The 15,233-nt window shown below is 39.9% G+C and overlaps 2 protein-coding genes across 2 annotated transcripts in view; both read left to right on the top strand.

Annotated features, from left to right (window-relative positions):
- The window catches only part of RSPH3 (radial spoke head 3), a 30,831-nt gene extending 26,243 nt beyond the window's left edge, over window positions 1–4,588 (top strand). Inside the window, exon 9 of the mRNA XM_075064078.1 lies at window positions 4,125–4,588. The gene's annotated coding sequence lies outside the window, so the exon portion shown is untranslated. The remainder of the gene's footprint in view (window positions 1–4,124) is intronic.
- EZR (ezrin) overlaps window positions 1–15,233 on the top strand; it is a 705,905-nt gene that overhangs the window by 616,171 nt on the left and 74,501 nt on the right. The gene's annotated exons all lie outside the window — the stretch shown is intronic.

Below are 15,233 nucleotides of genomic sequence, written 5' to 3'. Positions count from 1 at the left end.
ATAGCTGAGGAACAGCTACCCACAGTGCACCGCTCCTGAAATCGATGGTAGCTTTGGACCATGGACGCAAACAATCGATTTCGTGATCCCAATGTGGACGCGCTAAACCGATTTTATTAGATCTGTTTTGTAATATCGGTTTTAGCTAATTCGAAATAATCGTGCAGTGTAGATGTACCCTCAGAGTGGTTAAAGCCCTGTTTTCTGTGAACTGAAAGAGGTTACCTCAGGTTAATTATGGACACCTGAGGCTAATTAAGGGCAGCCTGTGACCTTTCAAAACCTTTTCCAGAGAAAGAGAGGATAGAAGGGAAGGAAAGGGAAGCAAGCTGTGGAAAGGTTGTGTAGAGCATGGGGAAAAGGCTTCTCCTAGGTAAAGAGCTGTTTTTCTCTGTAAGGGAAATCTTGCGTGTATTTCTGTTTGGGGAGGGGCCAGCATAAGACGAGGCAATACCCCAGTGGAAGTTAGGAAATGGTGGGGTTTTTTTGTTTTTGTTTTTTCATTTAAAGAAACCCCCAGGGTCTATTCTGTAAATATTGTAAATAAACCAATCTGAAGAACTGTACTTCCAAAGTACAACTGATTTGCCCCCACCCCTCCTGACATCAGCGCCTTGGTGTGATGAAAGAGGTGCGTTGTCACTATCTTATCCTGTTTGTTTTGGAGGATAATATGTCAGAACATCTTAAGAGTATCCTCTAGGGAAATGAAGATCAAATTTTAAAATGCTAACTTGCAAAATATTAATTTTCATTTGGTTTTGATAGCTACATAGTGCTAAAATTATAGGAATTAATAATTTATGTAGAGAGCAATCTAATTTCATTGGTGCTTCTTCAAGACAGGTAGGAAACAAAATTATTTTTCAGCCAGTGTTAAAATAATAAGGAAGAGTAAATTACATTTGTGTTTTGACTTTTAATGTGTTTGTCACAAACGTTATGAAACTGTAAATGCTGTCATGTTTACAGTTTAAACTAATGTTTAATTAGGTATTAGCGATTTAATTTATTATACGTATCTTTTAAAAAGCTTAAACACCTTTGCTGAAAGTTACTATGTTTTACCATTAGATGTCAGTAGTATCATTGAAACTAAGGGCTTGGCTACATTAGACATTTCAAAGCGCTGCCGCGGCAGCGCTTTGAAGTGTGAGTGTAGTCAGAGCCGCAGCGCTGGGAGAGAGCTCTCCCAGCGCTGCTTGTAAACCACATCCCTTACGGGTGTAGCGTGCAGCGCTGGGAGCCGCGTTCCCAGCGCTGCCGCCCTGATTACACTGACACTTTACAGCGCTGCATCCTGCAGCACTCAGGGGGGTGTTTTTTCACACCCCAGTTGCAGCGCTGTAAAGTGCCAGTGTAGCCAAGGCCTTAAATAAACTTTACCTCTTGTTAAACATTTTTCTCTTATACACACTCCTATCAATTCTGTTCTTTTTTTGGTTTCCATGTGTGGCTGAGGCTGCATACACATTAATTTAGCAGTTGTAATTTGCAGCCTATTTCAGGGTAAAATCCTTCGTAGTATTATTCCTGATTGTCATATATTTTGAATTGTGTGACAGTTTTGCTAGAATCTCCCTAGACTTAGCTAACATTGGTTTATGAACTATACTCTCACTGAATGCACGAAATAGGTAAGAGATTACTTAGAGAACCCTTGTCAGATTTATTAGTGTGCCCCTTAGGCAGGGCCGGCTCCACAGTTTTCGCCGCCCCAAGCAGCGCGCCGAATTGCCGCCGCGGGCGTCGGGGGCAGTCCCTGCACCCTTAGGGCAGCAGGCGCATTTCTGCAGTGGCGGCAACTCGGCAGCAGCTTCTGTGTTTAGCTGAAGCCACCCCAGACAGCTAAACATAGAAGCTGCTGCTGAATTGCCGCGGAAACGCGCCTGCCGCCCTAGGGGCTCACGAACTGCCCCTGCAGCCTGGGTTAGCAATTCGGCACGCTGCTTGGGGGCAAAACAACAGGGACTGCTGCCCCTTGCAGAATGCTGCCCCAAGCACCAGCTTAGAATGCTGGTGCCTGGAGCCAGCCCTGCCCTTAGGTGTGAGGTAGTATCTTCTCAGTACCTTTTCTAATACAAAATCCTAACACTGAAATCTCAATCAAAATTGCTGCATTCCAACCTGACAAATCGAATATGACTGCAGAGGGAATGTGGGAGAGTTAAGCCCATTACAGGGTGCATCTGGCACCTTACATTTCTATTGCATAAGGACCATGGCAGTCTAGCATGAACAATAGTACTAGACTCCACATGAGTAGTGCAAATTTGGTGGGCAGAATTCTGGGAGAGAGAGCGCATGCTGAACCTTGGGAAATGATGCAGTAGTGACTACTTTTGTGTAGATTTTCTGAGTTCTCAGAGAGTCTTTGTCTGTCTTTGAGAGCTTCTGCCAATGAAAAGCCTTGCTTCATTCTCCTCACCCACATAGTACTGGCAGAGACTTAAAGCCATAGTTTTATCTTGGGTTTCTTTTTAGTTATGCAGGTGATTGGACTAGAAGCCCTCTCAAGGTCCCTTCCAGTCCTACAGTTCTATGATTCTATACTTTCCTATTGATTCATTCAGTGTTGAACGTACCAGGCACTGATGGCAAAAAGCACCTGCAACTGCTGCCCCACGTTCCTGGTACATATTGACATTCCAAGTAGAACATTGCCTCTTAAAAGAACACCTCTGCATTCCACTGCATCAAAGCAGTTTAATAATTAACTATGCTGGTGAAAATAGCCCCACCCTTTCAAAGCTCTGTCCTCTTGTTCCTCTGTATTCCTCTTGTATCTGTATTATTGTAACACATAGTACTAGAAGATACTACAGCTAAACAAGTGATTGTACATGTCAAATCTTTTTTTGCTAGGCATAGTATTTCTGACATCATAATGTCTGACTGGACCACAGCTTACTGGGCTTAGGTTTAAGCAGTTTACAGTACAGTTTGGGTTTAGACATGTAATCACTAGTCCCCATTATCCCCAATCCAACAGGTTGGTGGAAAGTGGTGTTAAAATAATAGTTGTAACTGAAAAAGGTAGCAGAGTCAGACTCTAATCTGTACTTAGCACTGTAAAGTTGCAGGATGGCCTCAATAAAATATGGTTTGTCATCTGCAGAAATATTGTTTATCAGAAAACTGAGAATTTGAATGCCTGTAATGGTAGAAGCTGATGTCAGAGAAAGTGGGGACTTGCAGAAGTATGAAGAGACAGATAAAGCTAAACATAAAAATGCAGCCTGATTTGGGAATTGGGAACTGCCACCACTTTCTGAAAATGATGTTGCATTCATCTGTGATGGAGATCAGTGACAGTGGTATCACATGAGGTTGCCCCACAGTCTTAATGGCCATCACACCAGACAGACACGTGCTGAGGAGTAGGCAACATCTTTTCCAGTTTCCAAAAGAGAGGGAGATATGAAGCAGTGAGTTGAGATAATACAAAAGGCTGAGAAAGACAAACTCCAGGACATAACACTACCAGAACAAATTACCATCTCCTGGCAACAGTAGTACTGATTTTTCAAGGGAGATGTCTACAAGTCCAGGGAACAGTGCAGGGCACCTCAGAGATTAATTGAACATTGTTAATAAGTTTTGTTAGCAGGTGGGTTATACATTTTGGAATTGTTGTTGTATCACATTATTTAAGTGTTGTTATCATTAAGTTTGCCTGGGAAAGGAAGATGTGATTTGAGGACTGTATCTTTTAGTGGCATAGCTTCATAGACAGGGAGTTTGGGAAGTGGTGTTGCAGAAGCCCATGTTCTGTTATGCAGAGGCAGTGAAACTGGTCAGTGAACTGAGTATTTCTTTCAAGCATTGTGAGCCCAAAGGGATTCCTGAACACCACAGGCCATTGACTTCAATGGGGCCAGGATTTCTCCCCTGGTTTCTATTTCTGGTTTTGATACTGCCTTCCTCAGTGACCCTGAATAAGTCATTCTCTCTGTGCCTATGTTTCTCTGTGTTTAAAAATTGTATCGTTTCCTAACTTCATGGGGATGTTGAGGCTTGGTTCATTAAAATGTATACAAATTATTTTTAGATCCTTTGATGGAACATTATATGTCAGTGCAAAGTATAATTTATTATTAAATGTGATTTTTATATCTTTACAGGGGGCTAACTATAGCTAAGAAGATTGTTCTTGATCATTTGTGAAAAGAAGATTCAACTTGTTTAGGAAATTGTTCCAAGAAGGGAACAATAAACTGCAGATTTTTATTTTTGCAAATTTTTAACAGGCTTTATGCTTTATTTCCTATAAAATTTACTTAAAGAAAGAGTGGCTGCATGATTATACGTGTAAATAGTGTTTAGTATTAATCCTTTTCATACTTGGATTACTATACAAAGAGTTAATGAATTCACTATATGCATTGCAGTAATATAGGAATATTGGCTTAAGAAAGTTCTATAGTATGCTTTTTATTAAGAAATCCAAATCAAGTATCCATTGCAGATATATTGCATCATATCCTTAAAGTCCATTCTGCATTTACCCTATTACTTAATAAATCCAGGAGTGTGTACATGCATGTATATATGAAGAAAATAAAGCAAGTTCACTCAACTCTAAAAAGATGTATTGGCAACTTCAGTTTAAACGAATGGCATTAAAAAAAATGTGACTGAGTGTGCTTGTTTGTGGTGTTGCAAAACTAACAAATTATCAGTAAAGTCAGCCTTGCATGTTTCTGTACCCAGCTGTGCTTGGCTTTTTCCCCTTTAATGAGGGTTGAAAATAATTTTGGAAAGTTACTAGAAAATTGCAATCCATTCATTTTTCCTAGAAGGTCACTTGTGTGATACAGTTACATTTCTGCTTAATTAATATTTGTGAATACAGTGCAAGCTTGTAATCATATTTATACTTTTCAAATTGTATTAGTGAAAAAAAATGTCATGATGATAATATGTTGCAAAAATTCTCCTGTGATAAAACTTCCACAGTGCAATATAACAGGAGTATCTATTCTCTTTGATCCTGAAGTATGGAATGATAAGTATTCTGTTATCAACAGGTAATAGTTCAGTTAGTGCCCAATGTTTAAGATAAACCAGATTCCATCCTATTTAAATACAGTACTGGTTTAAAGATAACCACAGAATGAATCCTATGAAAGTTCACATAATGAAAAAATCTCAATACCTGTATATGCTATATTTAAAGTAAGAAAAAAAAATTATAGCATCCATTTCTGATTCTCTTCGTTTGAATGGCTGTATTGTAGAAGAGGAACATAATTTGTCCGGGTAGGCAGCCAGCCAGCTTTCTCTGTTTGAATGAGAATGTTCTTTCCTAGAAAGGGTTATCTTAGAATACTGACATTTATGTAAAAACTTGCTTTCCACAAACACGTGTCAATAAAATATCATTGAATTTATTACAAAAGGTGCATGATTATGGCTGAAATAAATTCATCTGAACATTTAAATGAATAGGATTTTAACACTATTTTCCCAGATCGACTTACCACACACTTTCTGATTAGGCATTAGGCAGATTCTTCTACATTTCCTTTTCTGTGCCCCAAACATAAAATAACCAGTAATCTTGGATATATGCAGAAGAGGACAGTTAAGAAGTAGCCTGGTGTATTTGGATGGAGTCATTTGGTAAAGGGCATTCTGAAAGCTTGGCATGCCTGGGTGGGAAAGAGTTACAATTTGCTTGTAGTATATGATGTACAATAGTTGTGGTAGTGATAGATGGAGAAAAAGATATATGCTGTTAGGCGACTTAACCTGTTATTTCCTTGGGTTTGTGTCAGGCATAGTAGATGTGGGGCAACCTTAACTAATGCACAACAGAGATTTTGTGTATGAATATACTGTAGATTAGGCTGGTAGCATCACATATTACTAAGGTTGTCCAACACTTCCCATTCTAAGACTCAGTTGCTTATATCTTTGCCGAACTTTAACTGTTCAGGCTGAAATTCTACATGTCATATCTGCCTCAGGCTCCTTTTTTTAAAAAAAAACTTTCAGCCAAAACAGTTCAGTTACTTCTGAGAATGAGGATACTGACATAGATATGGTTTTGCCCATATTAAAAATGCTGACAACTTTTTATTTTAGAAGCTCTAGCATCCCCATACTTTGAAGTAAGGACTTGAAATTTGGCAAGGAGTGGCCTTTGTGTCTGGGACAGATCTTTCACTGTTCCTGTGAAAGTCTGCCCAAATTTGGCCAAGTTATAAGCCTATGAAAAACAGCAGTTTTCACATGCTCAGAAATGTTACAGCTGGCAACTAAAAACACCAAAGATTTGGTCATCACTGAACATAATACAGCCCAGAGCTGAGCTGAACTTTCCCTGCAATTGCACCCCTGGGCTGGATCCAGACACTGGAATTGAGAGCACAGATTCTCTCTCTGCTGTGTTCTCCCTGCTGGAACCAAGCAACATGGTGGAGGAAGCTTCCTGATTTGAACACAGAGGACAAAACAGCCAGACCTGGGGTTGTCGGGAGAATAGATTGGGACAAGGAGTCCTGAAGAGGGGAAAAAGATGATAGCATCATATCATATGATAATGATATCACCCTTTTCATTCCATTTCCATCTCAGGAGGATGTTAAATAGCAGCTACTAGAGTCAGACATTTTTAAACCAGCGGATCTGTATAACTTGCATCCAAGAGTTTTAAAAGAGCTGGCTGAGGAGTTCACTGGACTATTAATGTTGATTTTCAATAAATCTTGGAACACTGTGGAAATTCCAGATGATTATAAGACAGCTAATGGTATGCCAGTATTTAGAAGGGGTAAATGGAATCACCTAGGTAATTATAAGCCTGTCAGTCTGACATTGCTTCTGGCAAGATAATGAAGTGCCTGATACAGGACCTGATTAATAAAGAATTAAAGGAGGGAAATATAATTAATACAAACCAATGTGGATTAGTGGCAAATAGATCCTGTCAAATTAACTTAGTATCTTTAATGAAATTACAAGTTTGGTTATAAAGGTAATAGTGTTGATATAATACACTTGGACTTCTGTAAAGACTTTGACTTGATACCATGTGACATCTTGATTAAATGATATAAAATTAACATGGCACACATTCAGTGGATTTAAATGATAGGTCTAAAAATGTAATTGTAAATGGGGAAACATCATTGAGTGTATTTCTAGTGGGTCCCATAGGGATTGGTTCTTGGCCTCACGCTATTGAACATTTTTATTAGGGACCTAAAAGAAAACATTAAATTTTCTCTGATGAAGTTTGCAGATAATACAAAAATTGGGAGAGTGGTAAATCATGAAGAGGACAGAGTCAGAGTGATCTGGATCACTTGGTAAGCTGTGCACCAACAAACAATATGCATTTTAATATGGTTATATGCAAATGTACACATATAGGAACAAAGAATGTAGGCCTTACTTACAGGCTGGGGGACTCAGCCTAGGCAACAGTGATTCTGAAAAAGATTTAGGGCTCATGATGGACAATCAGCTGAACATGAGCTCCTAGTGTCACACTCTGGCCAAAAGAGCTAATCCAATCCTCAGATGCATAAATGGGCATCTTGAGTAGGAATAGAGGTAATTTTACCTCTATATTTGGCACTAGAGCAACGGCTGCTGGACTACGATGTCCAGTTCTGGTGCTCACAATTCAGGAAGGATGTTGAAAAAATTGAAGAGGCTTCAGAGTAGAGTTATGAGAATGATTAAAAAATTAGGAAAAAAAAGTCTATAGTGATAGGCTCAAGGAGTTCAATCTATTTAACTTAACAAAGAATGGTTAAGGGGTGACCTGATTACAGTCTACAAGTCCCTACATGCGGAACAGATATTCAATAATGGTCTCTTCGATTTAGCAGAGACAGGTATAACACAATCCAGTAGCTGGCAGTTGAAGCTAGACAAATTCAGGCTAGAAACAAGGCAAACAAAAAAATGAACAGTGAGGGAATTAACCATTGGAACAATTTACCCAGGGTCATAGTGGATTCTCCCTCATTGGCAATTTTTAACTCAGGATAGGAAGTTTTCCAAAGCTATGCTCCAGGAATTATTTTGGGGGTGTTCTATGGCCTGTTTCGTGCAGGAGATCAGACTACATCAGTGGTCTTCAACCTTTTTTCATTTTGCAGACCCCAAAAAGTTTCAAATGGCAGTTTGGACCCCTTTGGAAATCTTAGACATAGTCTGTGGACACCCCGCCCCCCAGGGTCTGCAGACCGTAAGTTGAGAACCACTGTTCTATAGAAACAACAACCTTTCGCACACACCCTTAGACATAGTCTGTTGCCTCCCCAGAGGTCTGTGGACCACAGGTTGAAAACCACTGAACTATATGATCACAATGGTCCTTTCGGGCCTTAGAATCTATGAATCTATATAGTTTCTGTGTACAGTTACTGTTTATTCAATGAAATGTCTAGCTCCTTATCCCACTGTGCAAAGCTCATTCAAATAACTTCTTAAAATTTGCTTCTTCAAAGAGGTCCACAGATGCTGACCCATACCAGTAAAATTCCGCTGTCTTTCCCACAAAGCTGTTAACTGGCACCATCGGCCGCGTTTCTCAGTCCACTTTTGTTGTTGTTCAATCACTGACTATTTAAAATTCTGCCACTCTTACACCTGCCACATAGCATCACAGCCCAGGTTTCACAAGATTATCTGCATGGACAGACCTGACCCCAAATAAGACACCACAGAGATCAGCTGGTACATTTGTGGCCTTATTGCATGAGTGATCCTATTGAAATGAATGGGCCTACTTGTGGAGCAGGGAACTACTTCAAGGTGAGTAAGGGTAGCAAAGTCAGGCTCTTAAGGCATGATCCAAAGCCCACCAAAGTCAGTGGAAACTTTTCTAGTGACTTCATGAACTTTGGATCAGGTCCCTAGATTGCAAACTCCTTGGAGCAGGGACAACAGTTTCCCTGACCTTGTGCAGGGCCAAGTATGATGTCGTCAGTTAAGTAATAATAAACAGAATATATAATAAGCATTTAACTTAGCAGGACAGATATTCCTATCATGTCCAGTGCCCCAAAAGCTGTTGATGTTGGACCTGATGGAATTAGGGGGTTCAGTCTTACAACTAGGGGTTGGTGCCAGTATACATTTTTGTGAAATGCTGCAAGGGAAACACTTTGGATCTTAGTATTATACTGACATGAGAACAGTATGTTCCTAAAACAACTTGCGGTGTGTGAGCACTTCCAGTTCCTTGACAAGGCATCTAAAAGAAAAGTCATACAAAGCAGCACAAACATGGAACATGCTCTTAGGAAATACAGTAAGAGGAACACTGGGCAACCCAAGCTAAAATAGAAGCCAGGAGTTCTCTTCTCCTTGCCCACTATAAACCTTAGCTCAGCTGAGGAGAAATGAGCTGAACACAATATGTACGTCTATAGATATATTTGTATGTTTAAGCACTTGTACAAGAACAGTTCACCCTTATGAAAATATTACTTCTGCAATGCTGCCAAAGTCACTGTTTGCATGGTTATCTGCAACGTAAGTAGCAGTTTCATAAGATAAATTTTGCCTTCGTGGCAGGATTGACCTGCAGAACTAACTTCTACAAATATTTTACCAATTTCATTTTGGAGTCAGCATTCCTGTCTACCCTCTGGGTTACAGCATGCACGCCTCTCTACAAATCCTGTATTATCATCTGTCCTAAAGAAATACTGATTGGATGAAAGTTTAAGGGAAGAGGTTAATCAGTTGATTTTTTCCAAATTAAAAACAAATTGCCCTTGACCCAGGGCGTCATATGCAACAGAGGTTATGCCATCTGCGACAAGAAATGTATAAATCAGTGGTAAACTTTGATCAGGCTACACAATGTGCTCCGTAGCAAAATTACATTTTTTCACTTCACCGCTGCTCTGGGAGTAGCTTTAATTTTTTGGTTTGCTGAATTAGACTTTTATTATTTTTGAAAACATCAATATTGTCCATGGCGATTCTCAAGACCTTGTGGGGAAGGATTTAAGGGGCATTAGGAGGAATGTACAGCCCTCAGTTAAACATAATTAAATAAGGAAAAGCACCACACCAAACAGAGTATCTGTTATTCCAAACGTTCTCAGTGCAGTTCCATTTCCTGAGAACTGAAATTAGGCTTCTCTTCTTTACGAATCTCTGGGTCTGAAAAGTACCAATAACTGGTACAGTGGAATCGGCACTAGAATATTTGTGCATCAAAAGCATTTCCTTTGGAAGCAAAGATGGAACAGGAGCTGCCCTCTTGAGGCAATCTCTTGCATAATAGAAGCCAAACTCTATTTGACTACTAGTCTACCATACACTAACTGGCATACTTTGCACTAAGCAGCTTGTACCACTAATTAGGTTACTCTGTTCCCAAATCTGCCCTCAACCAGACCCTTTCCTCCCACTCCATTCCTCCATCTCCAGTAACTTCCAGCTGCCTCAGTTTTCCCGTCTGCAAGGTAAAGATAATACCAATCTTTGTAAAGCAGTGTGAGATTTGCTGATTAAAAGCGCTAATAAAGTGCTCATTGTTAAGAGTAACTAGGAGTAGAACTGAATTCTATTCTTATATTTAAAATCTGTGGTTGTATCTGTTTAGCCAAGCCTTGATTAGTAGTAGCACCCATGAACATTCACTTCTTTTTAAGTGATGAAGTCTCTCTTTTGGCTACATAAAAGAGTCATACCAAAATGATAAGTGCAAAAGTAAAACATTGCACCATATTCTGCCCAGGGTTCTACCCAGGCAACCCCACAGAAATCTAATAGGTTGTACGGGTTTAACTATGATCAGAATTTAGCCCATTGCTAATAAGGTCCCAGATCTTGCAAGTTTAGGTTGCAATACAAGTTCAGGGGTCTGCCCAAGCCATTCTCATTACAGGTTTGGGGTCTAGAGCCAGAGCCACAATGTATTTAAGCTCCTAATTTCCACTGAAATCAAATACCTTTGTGGATCTGGACTTACAACAATAAAGCATTAGTGTCTGATCTAATCTATCTAGATCAGCGGGTCCCAAATTTATTGATTTATGTGCCACTTTCTTTAAAAGTTGATGTTTGAAGTAACACATGCACACTTCTCTTATTTTTTTTTCCTTCACATATATTTCAGGCCATAGTAGGTGTAAGTATTTCTAGACTCTAGTAAAATAAATGCCTAAGGAAGTCTAAAGTGTTCAATTATAATATCCTCTTTAAAAATCTCAGGTTTCCAAACAGTGAATCAGAAAGAAACACAGTGAAACAGCCAGGACCGGCGCCAGGGTTTCTGGCGCCCTAGGCGCCGGGCCATTTCGCCGCCTCACGCGTGGGTCTCGCGGCTCCAGTGGAGCTGCCGCAGCTGTGCCTGCAGAGGGTTCGCTGGTCCCACGGCTCTAGTAGACCTGCTGCAGGCACGGCTGCGGCAGCTCCACCAGAGCCGCCTGCCGCCCCCTCAGCAAAATGCCGCCCCCCCCGCCATAATCCTGGCACTCTAGGTGACTGCCTAAGTAGCCTAAATGAAAGCGCCTGCCCTGCAAACAGCCATTACTGTTTATGACTGTGGAGGCAGGAGGGAATTCCCCAGACATCCGGTGCCTCTGAGCCCTGCAGGGGCCAGGTTGCATCTTCTGCAGGTCAGGGAGTGCAGAGGGAGCTCCTGCTGTGCAGCAGCTATCCATGTGGAGACCTTTGACCTTTAGGCTGCCTGCAGCTGCAGCTTTTGCAGGGGTTCTGAACTGGCCCCGCACATGTGTGTCTTTTTGGATGAGAGGCGCGCTGGTATGATATGAAACGTCATGAGTTCACCGCAGTAGCTTGGAGCCAGCTAAAGGCTAGGCCTAGCAGAAAGTCTGTTGTGCATCAAATGACAGTACAGTTACCTGGCTGCACATTACTAAATGCAACTACTATTCTGGCATGGTCAGTGAATCTTATTGACCATTATGGCTGAAAGTGGCCAGGAGATTACATTTGACTTCTTATGCATTTTCTGGTGTATTACAGGCCGTTCATGCAATGACTGTTTATTTGAAATGGAGAGCCCTTTTTTTTTTTTTTTTTTTTTACTTTTTTGCATACCACTTTCAAGAAGCTCACTACCACCAATGGCACACGAACCACAGTTTGGGAACGCCTGATCTAAGTTCTTATATTGGCACCCATCAACGGAGTAGCTAATCATTTCCCACAAGTAAAGAACCACTAAGATATTTCTCCTCATCTGGCAAGAGTCAAACTTGGTTATTTTTTTAAATGTATATGGAAAAATGAAGAGAGATACAACACTAACTTCAACAATAGGTCGGAAAAGAATAAATGTGAGACCAGAAAAGTGAGTATGTTTTAAATTAAGACTTTATACAATTGATGGGTGGGGTTAAAAAATCTCCATTATTATTTATAATACCCTTTTTGAGGTTTGAAAATACAAATTCTTTCCCTGATAATTTTGGGGCATTTATTTTGTTCCCTTTTTTTAATAAAAATGTGTTGAATGGACTAAGATCTACAGATATCTACTGGAAAAATAGACTGCAGAAGTTAATGGGGAAGGTAACAAACAGTTAAAAAAAAAAATAAACCAAAAAAACCTGGGAACCAGAAGTAGTTGTGGTTACTAACACTCAGTAATTTTTAAAATGCGGTTACCATGTTGAGGAAGAAGTAGAACACTGTGCTATGACACCGACACGCATGGCAGCATCTCCATTAAGAGACAAGGGCAGTTACAAGGGCAGAGCAACACTAATTGACACCCTTGAAGCATGAGAAGTCAGTACACATGCACACCATTTACAGAGCCCTCTGTATGCAAAGGGATCCAATGGGACACATTATTAATTTATAGTATAACTATATTTTATTCTACATTTTATAATGTTTCAGTGGTTTTGAAGGGTCTGATCCTGAACACCTTATTCAAACAAAAATCCCCTTGGGATCAGCCCATAAATCAGCTTATTATAGCACTGGCACATTACAACTATTAATGTCTGCCAGTGTTTCTGTTATAAACTCCTACTTTAAAGATTCATAACTTGGCAATAAAATGTACTGTTGTGGACTTGAATTTAGCATAGCAAAACTCAATCCAGGAGAAAATTTTATTACTGTTATGTGCAATTATTTTTACAAGACTTAATTAAATGTTTTGAATGAACGTGCTTGAAAAAGGATTATTTTTTGGACCAGGAATATGCCATGTACACTGAACTGCAGAAACAGGCCACAGTTAGGATATCAAAGAGAGGCTATTCACTAACCCACAGAAAAATCAACAACAATATTCACAAGTCGCAACCCAAGTGGAGGGCAGTGGTAACTGGCAGCCCCTGTCTGCCATTGTACCAGGGAGAGTACAAAGAGACAGAGTACAAAGAAAGGAATATGACTACTCCTTTAAAAAATCTGGAAAGCGAGACATAGGAATCTGTAATCAGAGAGGTATCATTTGTTTGTGTCTAAATGCTGACTTAAAATATTACTTCTGATAACTGAGTGAATAAGGAAGCAGAAATGCATGTGACAGGAAAACCCGGTCACTGCCAATATATATACAGGAACGCACGTGAATGGTTGGTTGTTCTTTTTACTTGCCAGCAGACTTTCTTTTGTTTTCTGATGTGTCCTGGAGTGCTCCTGAAACATGCATGTGTTATACCCTTTGAAGAGTAAAAGAAATGTTTAAAAGACTCCATACCTTTTCAGAGGACTTCTGAGTTTAGAAATGATTTGCTGTCTGAGGGAAGTAAATAAACAATTGGACAACTATACAATTTATGTTATTTCGGATAATTCCAAGGGGCTAGTATAGAATGTAATTACTGGTGGGTTGCTAAGGGAACTTTATTATGTTTGTGGTAAATTTTGAATTTTGTCATGCAAAACCAGTCAGTGAAAGCTGCAGTTCCAGACTGGGATGGTAGCATGAATTTTCAGCTCATGACCTTTTGGGAAATGCAGTTTATTACTATTTAGTTGTGTTGTGATCATAGGTGCTGGAACAAGGGGTTCTGGGGATGCTGCCACACCCCCTAGCTTGAAGTGGTTTCCATCATATACAGGGTTTACAGTTTGGTTCAATGGCTCTCAGCACCCCCACTGTACAAATTGTTCCAGCACCCCACGTTGGGGTAGTGCCTAGAAGCTCCAGTCATGGCCCAGAACCTGACTGTGTTAGGTGTTGTACAAACACAGAACAAAAAGACAGTCCATCCCCCAAAGAGCTTATAATTTAAATATAAGACAAGAGACAATAGGTGGTTACAGACTGATAAGGTGGAGCACAAGGAAACTATGAGACAATGTGTAGTTATATCACATGACCATTTGATTGCAGGGATTGCTATTTATGAGTGGTTAAAGAACGTGAAAGGAATTTCTGAACTAAATTATGATAGATGTAGAGCAATCACCTACCATTCACTAAATATATAGTAACAGTGTGAAAAATATAGGATAAAGGTTATATTTAAAGCAAACACCCAACAATGTTATGTTCGGTGTATAAAATCATTGGATCACAGTATACCATCCTTTGCATGGTTATTTCTGAAACAAGGAACAAAGTGCATTCTTTCTGACTTCATGAGGAATGTCCTTTAAAATAAAGATTGGCTAGACAGTATCGGATCTGATACTATAGTGGTGTAGCCACCTTAGTACCAAGAGTGATAAGAATACATGCAATTTCACTGGATAGGTGGAGACTGATCAGAGAAAAGATTCAGATCCTTTTGGGTGAGGGATTATGGGTATTTCCACCCATAAAGAGAGCTGATTTAAATAGCCAGATAGCTAACAAATTGGTACAAATAGTCGATGTATTGAACATTTAGGACGGGAAGATTGAGCAATATGATCCTACTTCTGCAATGAGTTCTGCCTGGGTACAGAGGTGCACCCACTCAGAGCTCCTAGCAGGATAGGGGCTTTTTAATTAATCCAAATGAAACCACTTTTTGATGCCATCAGAATTAAAATTAATGGGCAAATAGAAGAGGAATAAAATAATACAATAAGCCTTATCACTACATTTCTTTCACTATTAATAGACAGTCTAATATAGGGATGTAAAAAGTTAACCAGTTAACTGGTGAGCATTACAGTTAACCAACCTTAACTATTAACCCCTGTCATAAACAGATAGCTAAGGGTTAATGTTTCTTTCACCTGTAAAGGGTTAACAAAGGGAACCAAACACCTGACCAGAGGACCAATCAGGAAACCGGATTTTTCAAAGCTCAGGGAGGGAATGTTTGGGTCTG

The sequence above is a fragment of the Chelonoidis abingdonii genome, chromosome 3 (genome assembly GCF_003597395.2).
Source record: "Chelonoidis abingdonii isolate Lonesome George chromosome 3, CheloAbing_2.0, whole genome shotgun sequence".
Classification (NCBI taxonomy): Eukaryota; Metazoa; Chordata; order Testudines; family Testudinidae; genus Chelonoidis; species Chelonoidis abingdonii.
Note: the sequence above shows the minus strand (reverse complement) of the source record. Positions and strands in the feature narration are given on the sequence as shown.